Here is a 14141-nt window from a genome sequence, read left to right as displayed (position 1 = left end):
GTAGCGGAACATGTTGTGCCCCCTACAGGTAAACTTAATCATTTTTGTTTATTAATTTACTTTTTGTATAACCTAACATTTAATTTAACAGGTAGAAGCGGTAAAGGAAGTTACTCAGCTGCTGGTGCCCCAGGGGATGACATGGATGACACTCGTCCATGTCAGTTATATATTCTCTCTAATACCAGGACCATGCTAGTGGCTCGTGGCACAGTCTATGAGATAGCCACTGTAGTGCATGGTGTACAACTACTAGAAGATGAGGTCAGGGTCACGATGGATGAAGTTGTCGTACCAAATGTCATTCTTCCTGTGCCTACATATGAGTTCTTCACTATAGAAGAGACATTTAAGTCCTTCGTCCCTTGGCCTAGACATTTGGTTGGTGATGTATCTGATCCCCCGGTAAACACTCGTACTATATACTTCTCAATTTTAATATATACTTCTAATTGACGTCATAACATAACAATTTTTTCTTGTAACAGCAGATAGGTCAAGAGGGAAGTCCTACACCGAAGAAGACTCATTTATCTGAGGACAACCCTCTTGGTGCATTAGATGAGCTTTCTGAAATCATTTCAAATGCATCGTTGACTGTACATTGGGATTCTACTACATTTGGAAGAGAAGCTCAGATCCCATTATACTTGCATTAGCAAGATGTTAGGGAGCTTGCGTCGGGGAGAGAAGAAATTAATATTACACTCATTCAGCTGTGTGTGATATATGTTTATGAGACTTTTTTTATGTAATTCTTTTTTATCAAGTTACTTATACAGATTATTTCTTCATTTTAGGCATATGTTTGATGTTAGTAACAAGAAGGGGTTCAACAATGTATATAGGTTCATTGACTCCTCTGTGACTCATGAAAGAAATAAATTTGATGATATCCAAACATACATCAATACCTGCTTTGGAATAGGGAAGGAGATATATTTTCTCCCTTATATACTTGGGTAAGTGTGTCAGAACAATCGGTACCATTATAGAGTCGCACAACGGAATAAAATACTCGGAAAGCGTGTTACGGTCACAAATCAAGTTATGATGGTCCGTTTTAGAAAATCAATTTTCTTAGAGAAAATTTAACAAACACTTGATGTGCGTAAAACAGTAACGAGTGTAAGGAATAGAAAAGTTGACACACTGGATTTTTATCCTAGTTCGATTCAAAAGAATCTACGTCCAGTTGTTAATCACTATAAAAAGTGATTAACGATTTCACTAAAATCAGTTTCAACAAAATACAATTAAGAGTGAATAAAAAAACAGAACTATAAAACCTTCCTTCGACCAACGAAATGGAAGCAAGCAATCTACACTTTCCTTCGACTCCAGAACAGTGTAGAACAGTTCTTCCTTCGACCAACGAACCAGAAGAACAGTAGCGTTGCCAACTCGAAGAGAATCGCTCCGACCTTACGAGACTTGACAGTGCAATGAACTAGCTTATGGAACTTCCTCAGATCACACTGTATTCTCACAAGCTCAGTAGTCTTTCTAAGAGTTTTGGAACTCACCTATATAGCCCACTGGTCTAAGTTCGCAAAGATGAATTATAACTGCCGCAAATAATCGATTATTGTTAGTGCTAATCGATTATTCGAGTCCGTTACAGGGTTTTCAAAAAAGTGATAATCGATTATCCTGAGGAATAATCGATTATTCCAGAGAGTTTGGCAGTTCTCATCAGAACTGTGATAATCGATTATTTGGAGTAATAATCGATTATTCCATAGTAACGAGGTTTTTCAGAAGGGCTCAGGATAATCGATTATAGCTTCTAATAATCGATTAAATGCGTAGCAGTTCTAGAAATACAAATTTTTCTAAGTATTACATGTTTAAGGCTTTTCCTAATACATTTATTATCTACAAATTGCTTTTAAAACAACTATAACAATGTACATCTTTCAGCATCATCAAAATTATTTATCTTCAAATTTACCAATACTCTTCATTGGTAACAAAGTGAAGTTTGTTAACTTTAAAGTTTCATTTATTAATTTTGGTATATGACAATTAAGTTATTACTAATTTCAGGTGTCATTGGCAGCTACTTGTGATCTCCATACCGGAGAATACTACTGTCTGGTTTTGTTCATTGCACAAGTCTCCTCCCAGCCCTCTTAGACATGTAATAGATTGGTAAGAACATCAATGTTGCAACTTTCTTTGTTATATAAATGTATGCTAAAGCAATTTTTTTTAATAGTTCCCTTGCAACACATATGATGTTATCTGGGAGATCTACTGCTACAGCTAAAAAGGTTGCATGAGTTGCCCTTAAGGTTTGGTATTTTAGTCCATACTTTGTTACATTTGGTTCCATTCCAATGATGTTAATTAACATTTTATAATTATGATGATATATTGTAGTCTAATAGACAAACGGGGTCATATGAATGTTGTTACTATGTCATGTTTTGGATGATGACTATTATTCGTGCACATTACACCAGTGGATGGCAAACGGTAATATTTAGGTTTGAATTTATTTTCTCTATAGTTTAGATTTCATATACACTAATTGAAATCATTGTGTTTTATTCAAAGATTCAATAAGACTGCTCCAATTCCAGAGAAGTCAGTTCAACTCAAGAGGAAAACACTGGCTAAATATGTAATTCAATTATATAATAGTATGTAGTAGATATTAGGATATAGTAAGTTCTAAGTTTAGATTTCTAAGTTGTTTTATGCTTTTACATTATTATTAGTTTAACTTTGTACATTGCATTGATTTATGCTTCAAAGTTGATTTATGATTGCATTGGATTGATTTATGCTTCTAAGAAGTTGATTTATGATTACATTGAATGTATTTATATTTTAATATAATTTTCATTCAAAATATACGTTTTTAGATTATTCTGGACTGTTTTGGATATAAAATTATATGCAGGTTTGTTTTTGTAGTTAGGAATGTAGCAGAAACAAACCTAATTTAAAAAAAATAGGGGAATATGCCTCGGTTGAGACCATAATCGAGGCAAAAAAGCCCCCTATGGCCTCGGTTAAGGTCACAACCAAAGTAGAAAGGCTGGCAGATGAAAAAAAAAAGCATAAAAGGACTTTACTACCTCGATTAAGGCCACAACCAAGGTAGTAGAGGGGGATATATTGGCTTGGTTCAGTGGGAACCGAGGCATAAAGTCATGCGAAAAAAAATAAAACGTTTACTGCTTTGGTTAAGGCTAAACCAAGGCAAAATCCTACCCTTTTATGCCTCGGTTCAGACTCGAGGCAAAAAGTCTAGTTTTTGCCTCGCCTGAATATGTCTCGGTTCAGGAACCGCTGCCTATTGGCAAAAATAACCGCTGTCATTTTCCCTGACTGCGCTAGTGCAATGGCATCGGTTAAGGCCACAACCAAGGTAGAAAGTCAGTGAAAAAGCAAAAATATAAAATAAAAAAACACTCTACTGTGTAAGACGTGGATAAAATAAAAATATCTTATTTTTATTTTATATTTTCTAATATTAATGTTTAATCATTGTAGGATTTGTTATGATAATAGTTAAGGCGATGTGTGAAAAATTAATTAATAATTATTTTTATTTAATTTTCGAAATAAGTTAAAGAAAGGTTATATTTTTATTTGAAAGAGGAAGATTGGTATTTATTATCTACATTGCATGCAACATGTTCTGGGGTGAATTCCCTTTTGAACTGTTTGTTTTAACTCTAGAAAGAAAGAAAGAAGGAAATAGATAATTGGGCCCGGGAAGACTTTATTAGCTAATAGGATTTGATCTTTTACTTTTGTTTTTACATGGATGTGAGAGGAATTAGTTTTGGCCTCGTTACAAGCTTTATAAGTTAGGTGAGAGAAAGGCGCTTGGACCTTATTATTCTGCATGATTTACGTGTTGGGCAGGAAGGGAGAAAATAAAAACCATCGGATCGGTTAGGTATATTTCTCGTTGTTTATTCGAAGAAAAAGGGGGATTATAACAGAAAATATTTAGAGTGAAAAGAGAGATTGTGGGCCGTTGGAGATTAGGGTTAGTTGAGAGATATATTAGGTTAAAAATATGAGAAAGGACACGGCAGTCAGGAGAATTAGGAAACAACCCTAATAGATATCCTCTAGTTTCAAATCAAAGCAGTGTTCGAGAGAGAAAGTCCTGGCTTCCTACACCAGAACTTGACCGGTGAGCGTGAGGGAAATGAATGAGAGAACCTCTGCCCTTACACAACAATCGCGAGTGTTGGAAAGACAACCATGGTATTCGTTGCTCTATCCTAGATCTGTACGTGGAGGAGTTCTCTCGAGCGGATTTGGAATGCATAGAAGCCTTAGCAACATACTGGACCAAGAGGTAAGGGGAGTGACTAGGAACTATCATATGTGAATAGTGTTGGGTGATATTCTGGGTCTTTATTTTTGCATTGTTTTTGTTCCGTTCGTATATATATCATGAGAATTGTGCGTTCTGATTTATATAAGGATATGTTGCGTGAGATACACCTAGTGCCTGGGTGTAGGGTTTCGGTTTGGGCTAAGGAGATGACGTTGTACGTTATTTGGGTGTTTGTTTAGATTATATATATATGTTTCGTGGTTTGGGGATGAGTGTTCTTATTTCGTATAAGGCATGTTGGTTTTTCATGCTCACTGTTGACTTTCAGTTTTGTGGATTGATGAATATTATGTAGATAGTTGTTACCTCTCTTGTGTATGGTGGTCTGAGAACCAGTGAGTGAGTCACGAATCTTTAGTGGTACAAAGAATGGACAATGAATAGATGTGTTTAGTTTCTGGGTAGAGAAAAGAAGAAGGTTACGTAAGGGGTGAGGTTTTTGGGGTTTGATAGTGCAGGGGAGATATGAGTTTTAAGTTTTTGAGTAAGGGGGCCCGCATACATTAATTGGTAAAATAAAGTGAAAGAGAGAAGGTGTAATATTATATTAGATGTGAATAATTGTGTGCGAGAATTAGAAAGTGTGGTGTTGTAATGTAGGAAAGAGAGACCATGGAAAATGGTGAAAAGTGTATTAAAAAGTGGATAGATTGGTGTGGGGCCCACTTGAGGGAGTGATATATACATCTAGATATGTTTGTGTGTTACGTAAGTGGAGACGATCGAGGGTGTAATTGGATTTTGGTTTCATGTACAGTTAGATTAAAATAAAAGGGTTCTACGTGGGATTCATTTTGAAAGAGAAGAGAGTTACATCTTTGTGATGGGCGTAAGTGAGTAAGATGGATAGAGTGAATCTAACGTAGGAGTTGTTACAAGAATTTGGTAATTGTGTATGATTGATTTAGATTGTTAAGAGGGGGGCAAACTCATGCAGGGTTACGTGAATAAAAGCGTTGAAACCTTGTTTTGAAAGAGAAAAAGGCTAGTAAGAAGAATTGTATTATTTTCATTGTGATTGTTGACCAATGTATGTTATTAAGAATATGCATTGAGTGTGATGCGGGAAGATGACGTTGATAGTGATGACACTTTCGGTCGTGTGATGCGAGAAAGAAATTATCTTCGGTCGTGTAATGCAAAAAGATGATGTTGATAGTGATGACGCTTTCGGTCGTATGATGCGAGAAAGAAATTCTTTTCGGCCATGTGATGCGGGAAGATGATGTTGATAGTGATGACGCTTTCGGTCGTGTGATGCGGGAAATAAATTCTCTTTGGTCCTGTGATGTGGGAAAATGATGTTTCGGTAATGATGACTCTTTCAGCCGTGTGATGCGGGAAGATGATGTTTCAGTGGTGATGACTCTTTCGGCCGTGTGATGCGGGAAAGAAATTCTCTTTCGGCCGTGTGATGCGGGAAGAGGATGGTTTAGTAGTAATGACTCTCCATCTGGGTAATGCGGGAAAGATGTTCTATTTGGTCGTGTGATACGAAAAGAGGGTGTTGTGTGACTCATATTGAATTGGTTATGGCGATTAGGTGTTGTGGTAGTGTAGAGAAAGTAGACCATTGAGTTGTGATGTTAATATTGTGATGTTATTGTTGTGATGTTAATGTGGTGATGTTAATGTTGTGATGTTAACGTGGTGATGATATATGTTTATGATTTGGTTATTATTGTAGTTAATATGATTATTGTTTTATTGTGTGATATGATAATTCTGGTTGCTCACCCTAAAATGTTGTGGTTGTGGTTTCCTCCTACGATGATCGTACCTGTACGGGGTAGACGGTATGCAGGTAAGACTGGATCGGAGTAGCTTATGAGAGTTGGGATTTATTATTATTTTCTATTATTGAAAAGTTTTCACAGCTTGTATTTTTATGTGCCAGAGATATTCTGAGATTTGCAGACAACATTTATGGTTATGTTTAGCTTCCGCATTTTCTTATCGAATAAAGATTATTATTTTTCATAAATGTTTTATGGAAACATTGTGTTTCAAAAAAAAAAAATTTACACCGTGACACTTCAAAATTTGGGGTGTTATATACTGCCTCGGTTCAAAAGGAACCAAGGCGTAAAGTCCTTCCAAAAAAAAATAAAAAACAAAAAACCTACTACATCGGTTGCCTTTGAACTGAGGTGAAATCCTACACCTTTTTGCCTCAGTTCACAACCGAGGCATAAAAGTGTAGACTTTTTGACTCGCCTTTATATGTATCGGGTCAAGAATCGCTGTCTATGATCGAAAATAACTGTTGTCCTTTCTCCTGACTGCACTAGTGACAAGAGAGAAGGCAGAGCAAAAGCAAGAGCCGCAACAGAGATCGCCCATTGCATGGGCATATCAACACCATATTCGGGGGATTCTTGGGCAACGACGGATCCTCCTCTTCAGCCTGGAAGCGCCATGTTCGTGCTCTCCGGACTGTCCACTTAGTTGACAAGCCTTGAAGAACGATTTTGCTCATCACCTTCACGGATGAAGATTTCCAAACCTCGAACTCTAACCAAGATGACCCATGGTGGTCACTATTAAGATAGGAAGGTACAGGATAAGCAAAGACTTAAAGACCAGGATAAGCAAAGACTTAAAGACCAGGACAGCTCGGTCAACATCTTGCACTGGAAGATGTTTTAAAAGATTGACTTATCAAAAGACCTCATTATTCTATACAATGAACAAATCGTCAGCTTCACAAACAAACGGAGGAATACGCCAGACTATTTGGAGCTCCGTACCAGGTTGGATATGAAACAGGATAATATAGAAAAAAGGGTTGGATAGAAAAAAGGGTTGGATACCTCCACACAATGCATTTTCATAGTACTTTTTTAATTTTATTATCTTTTTGGAATATTAGCTTATAATTCTATCACTATTTTTCAAGGAAACATTTGATCGATTACTTTTTATATAAAATTGTGCTTTAATATTGTTACTATAAAGATTCAAGAGAGCTTCTAAGTTATTTTGGGCTCATGGCCGACCGATGATATCTCTCAAGCCAATGAACTAAGCGGACAAACAGCTAACCGATCGGTAAAAGTAGCCGTTAAGGTAATCAATAATAATAACTCGCGTTGATGGGGAGTTAATGAAAATAATTGTCATTTATTGACAATTAATAGGAATAATGTCATTATTGGTGATTAATGAGTCAGACCTAATGGTAAGCTCATTATAATAATTTATAAATATTTGTCCGACAAAGAGGACAGGTAACTTTTAACTTTGATAACTAATCTTTGTTACAAGATTATTACGCAAAGTCACTAACTTGAGCGTTGGAGTGTCTTTTGCAGACACCCTTCCCGTGGCTTGGACAAGGAGAAGAGAGATGACAACGCAACTGGATGATGGAGCGAACAACTTCGAATGTTTGGGATTAGGAATCTAAATCTTGCCAAAACATTTTGACGCCCACCGTGGGGTCGAGCGGTATCCTATGTAATCACAAGGAACCATTCACACATTCGGCCTCAACATCGTTGCTTTAGATCAGTATCAGGTTTCATAAGAGAAAAAATTTAATAATAATTTTTAAAGACATATTTTGTTTTGAAAACTTTCAGGGAACAAATGTCCGACCTATTGCCTCGCGTTCCCAAAATCGAACAATTTGGAGCAAGAAAGGAAATGAGGAAGTCACTTCCATGAAGCTGGTAACGTAAGGGAGCAAATAGAAATGCATATTCAACAAACACTTGTTGGAAAAATTTCTGAACACATGATGATGGGAATCGCATCCAACCCTGTGATTAAGCAGGTTTCATATAGCATCGTACTTAATACAATTACTATTGCATTCACGACACTATCAGAATGGAACATTAGGAGCGTCGTGGAAAGATCAATACAAGGAAGCATGTAGAATGTTTCAATGATGGTTTAGGCAATAAAGGGAGAGGACTCTTTCATCCTTAAGCTCTGAAAAAGCCTGGTAGGAGGATCCAGCGGAGATTACCATGACCTTCGGAGAGTACTATCACCAAACCCCATTGTGGCTAGAGAAAACCAAAATAACCAGTCACAGAGATGGCGAAATCGACCAAAAGATTTGACGTCTTATCCACCGTTAAAGGGAAGAGAAATATCTACACAATGAGAGAATGCTCTCATTAAGACAAAATTCAATAATGAAATTAAAAATATTTTTTCAACAGTTTGTTTTTTCTTGACTTATCAGGACAGTTCCGATGTCCCGAGAAAGAATAGATATGTTATGGTGAGGAGGGGTCCAGAAACAGAGAGAGGAATGTTGACGTCGGCGACACCTCCGATATATTCATTGTCATCCGGTCATGGCTATTAAAGCTCGATGAAGGCGTTTAGATGGAGAGCTCCATCAACCGGGCTACCATTCTCACAATTTGAAGATGTGAAAATCTGATGTGCTGGAGATATTGAAATTCTCCAAGTGAAGTTCCTTCACACGTATACATATTACAGACAATTCAGAGTGCGATTCCAAATTCCTTTCTCTCTTTCTTCAATGGCAGGAATCCGCTTGCAGCAGGAGGGCTCCGATGTCTCCTTATCCTAAATTTATTTTATTATTCTTTATTGAATAATTTAATTTAATTCAATATCCGATTGAATGCCTTGATTACCCCAGTTCCAACAGGGACCGCGCAGTCGGCGACTTTGGTGGCCTCTGCATCAACAGCCGCTTGCTCATCCCAGTGCCCTCCGTGGACCTCGGAGGAACCAACCAGAACCTGTGAACTAATGCAGGGTCACGCTCTGGTGGCCTCGCGAGAAGAGGTGGTGATCGTCTCATTAAGCGCATCTAGATGAGCGTCATTCCTGGCAGTTCGTGGCATCTCGTTCAAGCTGCAAGAGGAGGAGCACGAGCGGTGCATGGACTTCGTCCCCGATGTCTATGCCATCACCATCGACCACGTCGAGGTCGACAAGAAAACCCTCGAAATGCTCCACTCCCTCGGAGTCAACAACATCCCCTTTGGGCAAATACCCTACCATTAAAACACTTCAAGAAATAATGTTTCTTTGGGGTATTCGGTCAAACAGCTTTCCGGCACACTTCAATTGGCCACATGTTCACCCAAAAATTAGGGTTTCGACAATGCAATTTCTCCTTGCTTGCCCCTGCGTCGCAACAACTGCTAGCGAAACGGAGTTATTGGGTTTGCAATATTGCTCATGGAGATTCCTTCTGGTTTTTTCTGAGTGCAGGTTTTGTTGGAGATGAAGTGAGGACTTCGCGATTGACGTAGTCTCGTCCATGGCCATCGTAGGTTGTGATTTGGGGTTGGTGCGATAATAGCATTTTCACCCAACCGGTTCCGCAAAACTACACCGCCGTCACCGTCACCCTCGTCATCGCTCTCGCCCTCGCATTCTCAATCTCACTCATTAATCTTCTCCAGGTCATCTTTTCAAAGATATTTAGAGCCTCCTCAAAGAAAAGCTCGAATTTGACCCCGCCGATCTGGCGCTCCTCCTCTTGTAGTTCGAGAACTTTCTTAACTTTGACAGTAGACCCCATGGTCTCCCTAGGCCAAGTGAGAGTGCTGAAATGGGTTAGGAAAAAGAAGCCTTCTGGTTAACTATGAAGCCAGCCCATTTTGGTGTGAAAATAGACACAAAATATTTGTTAGGCATTCTCCGAACCGTCGGGCTGCTCAGAATATCATGAAGTGCATAGACATGGTGGACGCAACTCACCGCAACAAACATCTTCGAAAATGGACGAAAAATAATGTTCACAGGGTCACAAGACATTGGCTACCAAGCTTCGATCGTGATATATCCAGACATGGATTTCTCAAGATGTTGAGCACTAACATTGCTCGGTCGTCTGGCTTCAGCTCAAACTAGCCCAATTTTTAGTTATATTTTTCTCACCATTCAAAATTCGAGTGTTATTTTTCTTCGATGCAGATGACATGACTGTATACAAACCACTTGGCCAACTTTGAGCAACCGGTTGGCAAACATTCAATCGAAGACCAAACGGTCTCAGTTACTCGGTCGTCTGGCCTCAGCTCAAACTAGCTCAATTTTTAGTTATATTTTTCTCACCGTTCAAAATTCGAGTGTTATTTTTCTTCGATGCAGATGAAATGACTGTATACAAACCACTTGGCAAACTTTGAGCAACCGATCAACATAGAACATCTTTCAACTCGGGGAGGAACACTCTTCGAGACTCTCACCTTGGTCTTAGGGCACGCTCCTATTGAACTCCTAAGACCTAAATCGAGCGGTGAGGCAAGCTCCTTCGTGAACTCTCTCCTTGGTCTTAGGGCACGCTCCTAGTGAACTCCTAAGACCTAAACCGAGTGAGGTAGCTCTTTCGTGAACTCTCACCTTGGTCTTAGGGAATGCTCTTAGTGAACTCCTAATACCTAAACCGAACGGTGAGGAACGTTCTTCCGTGAACTCTCACCTTGGTCTTAGGGAACGCTCCTAGTGAACTCCTAAGACCTAAACCGAACGGTGAGGAACGTTCTTCCGTGAACTCTCACCTTGGTATTAGGGAACACTCAGTGAACTCCTAAGACCTAAAATCGCTCGGTGAGGAACACTCTTCGTGAACTCTCACCTTAATCTGAGAGACGCTCCAAGGGAACTCTTAGTGCAAAACCCCCTCGGTCGATAGAGAACGCATGTTATTGTATGAATCGTCATAACCCTTGAAACTCAGGTAAGATCCCGTGCTGATCGGTATAACTTTACAAACCCAACGCAATATCAAAAATTTTGCTAGGGCTTGGGGGGCTTATGTTACTATCGGCTCATAGCCGAATGAACGGTAAAGATGCAAGAGAGCCTCTAAGTTATTTTGGGCTCATGGCCGACCGATAATACCTCTCAGGCCAATGAACTGAGCGAACAAACAGCTAACCAATCAGTAAAAGCAGTCGTTAAGGTAACCAATAATAATAACTGTCGTTGATGGGGAGTTAATGAAAATAATTTTCATTTATTGACAATTAATAGGAATAATGTCATTTATTGGTGATTAATGAGTCAGACCTAACGGTAAGCTCACTATAATTTATAAATATGTGTCCAACAATGAGGACAGGTAACTTTTAACTCTGATAACTAATCTTTGTTACAAGATTATTAGGCAAAGTCACTGACTTGAGCGTCGGAGTGTCTTTTGCAGGCACCCTCCCCCGCGGCTTGGACAAGAAGAAGAGAGAAAACAACGCAACTGGATGATGGAGCGAACAACTTTGAATGTTTTGGATTAAAAATCTAAATCCCGCCGAAACAAATATAAAAATTCCAAGTTCGTGTTGGTTACCTTTCTTTTCACAAGTCTTCGGATATGTCAATAGATTAATTATTGCCCAAAAAGTTTCCCACCGTTTATAATGAGGAAAGTGACAAACGTGGAAATGTGGAGGGACTTATTGTAACGATGCCTCCAATAATTTTGAAATAGAACATGGTTATTGACTTAGACTTTGACAAGCATGGTCTTTTATGATTTGTAATTATTTATATTATATTTAATTATTGATGATTTAAATTTTATTGTGATGAATTTATGTTTATTGTGACTTAGTCAAAGATGACTCAATTAGTGATACTTGATATTTTTATTGTATGTGGGATGCTTTATCAATACATGATTGACTTTATGTTACTTTTAGAATAAAAAGTATGTATTTATATAGTAATTGAAGTACTATATTATGATTACTGTTTGCAAAGATGAAACTTTGTTTACATTAACTTCTATATTTGCCACTCTCTTAATTGAAGTATAATTGATATTGACATTATTTAATTTACAATTGAATTGCTTAAATGGAATAATATAGTTTGATTCAATTTTATTAGTTTCCCTTATCATTTTATTTCAAGTTTCCTTTTTTTATTTGTCAATGTCGATTACATTTTGTCCAAACTAATTGACTACAACAAAGTCATTTGTTTGTAATATGGAATAGTAATGATTTACAAACAGAAATAATGATTAATCTTCTTAAACTGTCCAACCAAACAATTCAAGATTCAATATCTATAAATTATTAGTACTGTCTCTTCTTAAATTAATGTTTTAAAATATACATTTATTCAAAAAGCTTGAAAATAATAAATAATTCTTGTATTGAATCTCAAACTAGAAACTAAGACTAATTCAATACAATATATTTAAGCATATAATCACATATCCAACATATTAAAAAAGTAAACATCATACTAGAAAATTATAGGGTCATATTAAAAATAAATAAATAAAAAGCACAATTTATGAAAATTTTTGCAAATTTTGGTGTACTATTAGACCTTGGTTCTCGATTAACTGATGTTAAAAGTAATATATGTTTCAGTTATTTTACAACTGAGACCCATAAATTCGGAAAATTTAAAAAATGTTACCATGTCATTATATTTGTATTGATTTATTCAAAACCGAAACCTATTATGCGAGTTAATAAATAAAAAGCACAATTTATGAAAATTTTGTAAAATTTTAATGTACCATTAGACCTTGGTTCTCGATTAATTGATGTTAAGTAGTATATCACTACCAAAAAAGCATAAAATACCGACGGCCCTTTACCGAGGGTCCTTAGGCTGTGGGTAATTTAGTGGTGATTTTAAATACCGACGGTCCTAAGCCGTCGATACGTTTGAGGGTGAATTAAAACCAAAACTACTGCTTTCCCTCTCCCATTTCGAGCTCGTCGACCAAACCCTATTTCCCTCTCCCCTACGAATCGTTTCCTCGGGCGCATTGTCTTACTGTCGTTGTTGTTGTTCTCAGGGCGTAACTGCGTCATCCTTTCTTCCCGCATTGTCGTCCTTCATTCGGTCATGTTAGTGAGGCGGGACAACGGTTGTCGTTGACGGTGTGAGGACGGTTGGTGACTGAGGCGGTGCATTGGACGATTTTCGGTACGCTTGGAGCTTTTGTTGAGTGATTCTCCCTGAAGGGTGTTGGTGGACGGTGATTGGGGCATTTATTGCGGTTGCCGTGGAATTGGGAGGGTGTTGCCGCTAGGATTGCAGTAAGGATAATGTTATGTTCATGTAAATTTTAGGTTTGGCACTTGGTCCTTAATTGATTGCTTTTTGTTTTCCTGCTTCCAATTTCTTGCAATTCCTTGCAAGTCATTCTATGTTGGGTTGTGGCTGTGGCACCAGGGGTCGTGCTTCGTGGATAACGTGACGAGGGCATTGCGGTGGTGACGTGTTGTGGATGCTGCGTTGAGTGGTCAAGGTGTACTGGTCTATTGGGGCTGGGGCTGCCATTGCAGAGGGTGTTGTCGAGCTCTTTAGCAGGTTTGCTAACTTCCATCGTTGTAGTTAACTGCATTTTTGGTATCTTTCAAGTGGGAGAATATTGCTTCAGAGCATTGGTGGTCTGTCATTTGTTACTTATTTTCTGTCCTTGTTAATCTATTGAAATTGTTATGTTTATTTTGGATGCCATTTGACTAGCATTTAGTGCTCAAAATTTCATTATGTATGTTCTGGAAGAATTTCATTATGTGAGAGATTGGTTAGAACTCTTGCACAAGATTTACAAGTTCCTCTTTTAGTGCTCGATAATAGAATCCTTGCTCGTTATATGTGTTCTGGAAGGATTTAAACACTATATCAAAATGTAACAAAAGATTTATGCACAAACTTGTATCTTTGTTTTTATCGAACACCATCAGATATTGTTAGCTTCTGCTTCTTGATTTGATCTGAATCTGTACATCACTATGTGAAAACTATGTATTGGCTTTTCTGGTTGTTTTATCTAAATCTGTACTTCTAATTC

This window comes from Vigna umbellata, chromosome 4 (assembly GCF_029865625.1).
Source record: "Vigna umbellata cultivar VRB3 chromosome 4, Vumbellata_1.0, whole genome shotgun sequence".
NCBI classification, from domain to species: Eukaryota; Viridiplantae; Streptophyta; class Magnoliopsida; order Fabales; family Fabaceae; genus Vigna; species Vigna umbellata.
This window is presented reverse-complemented; position numbering follows the sequence as displayed.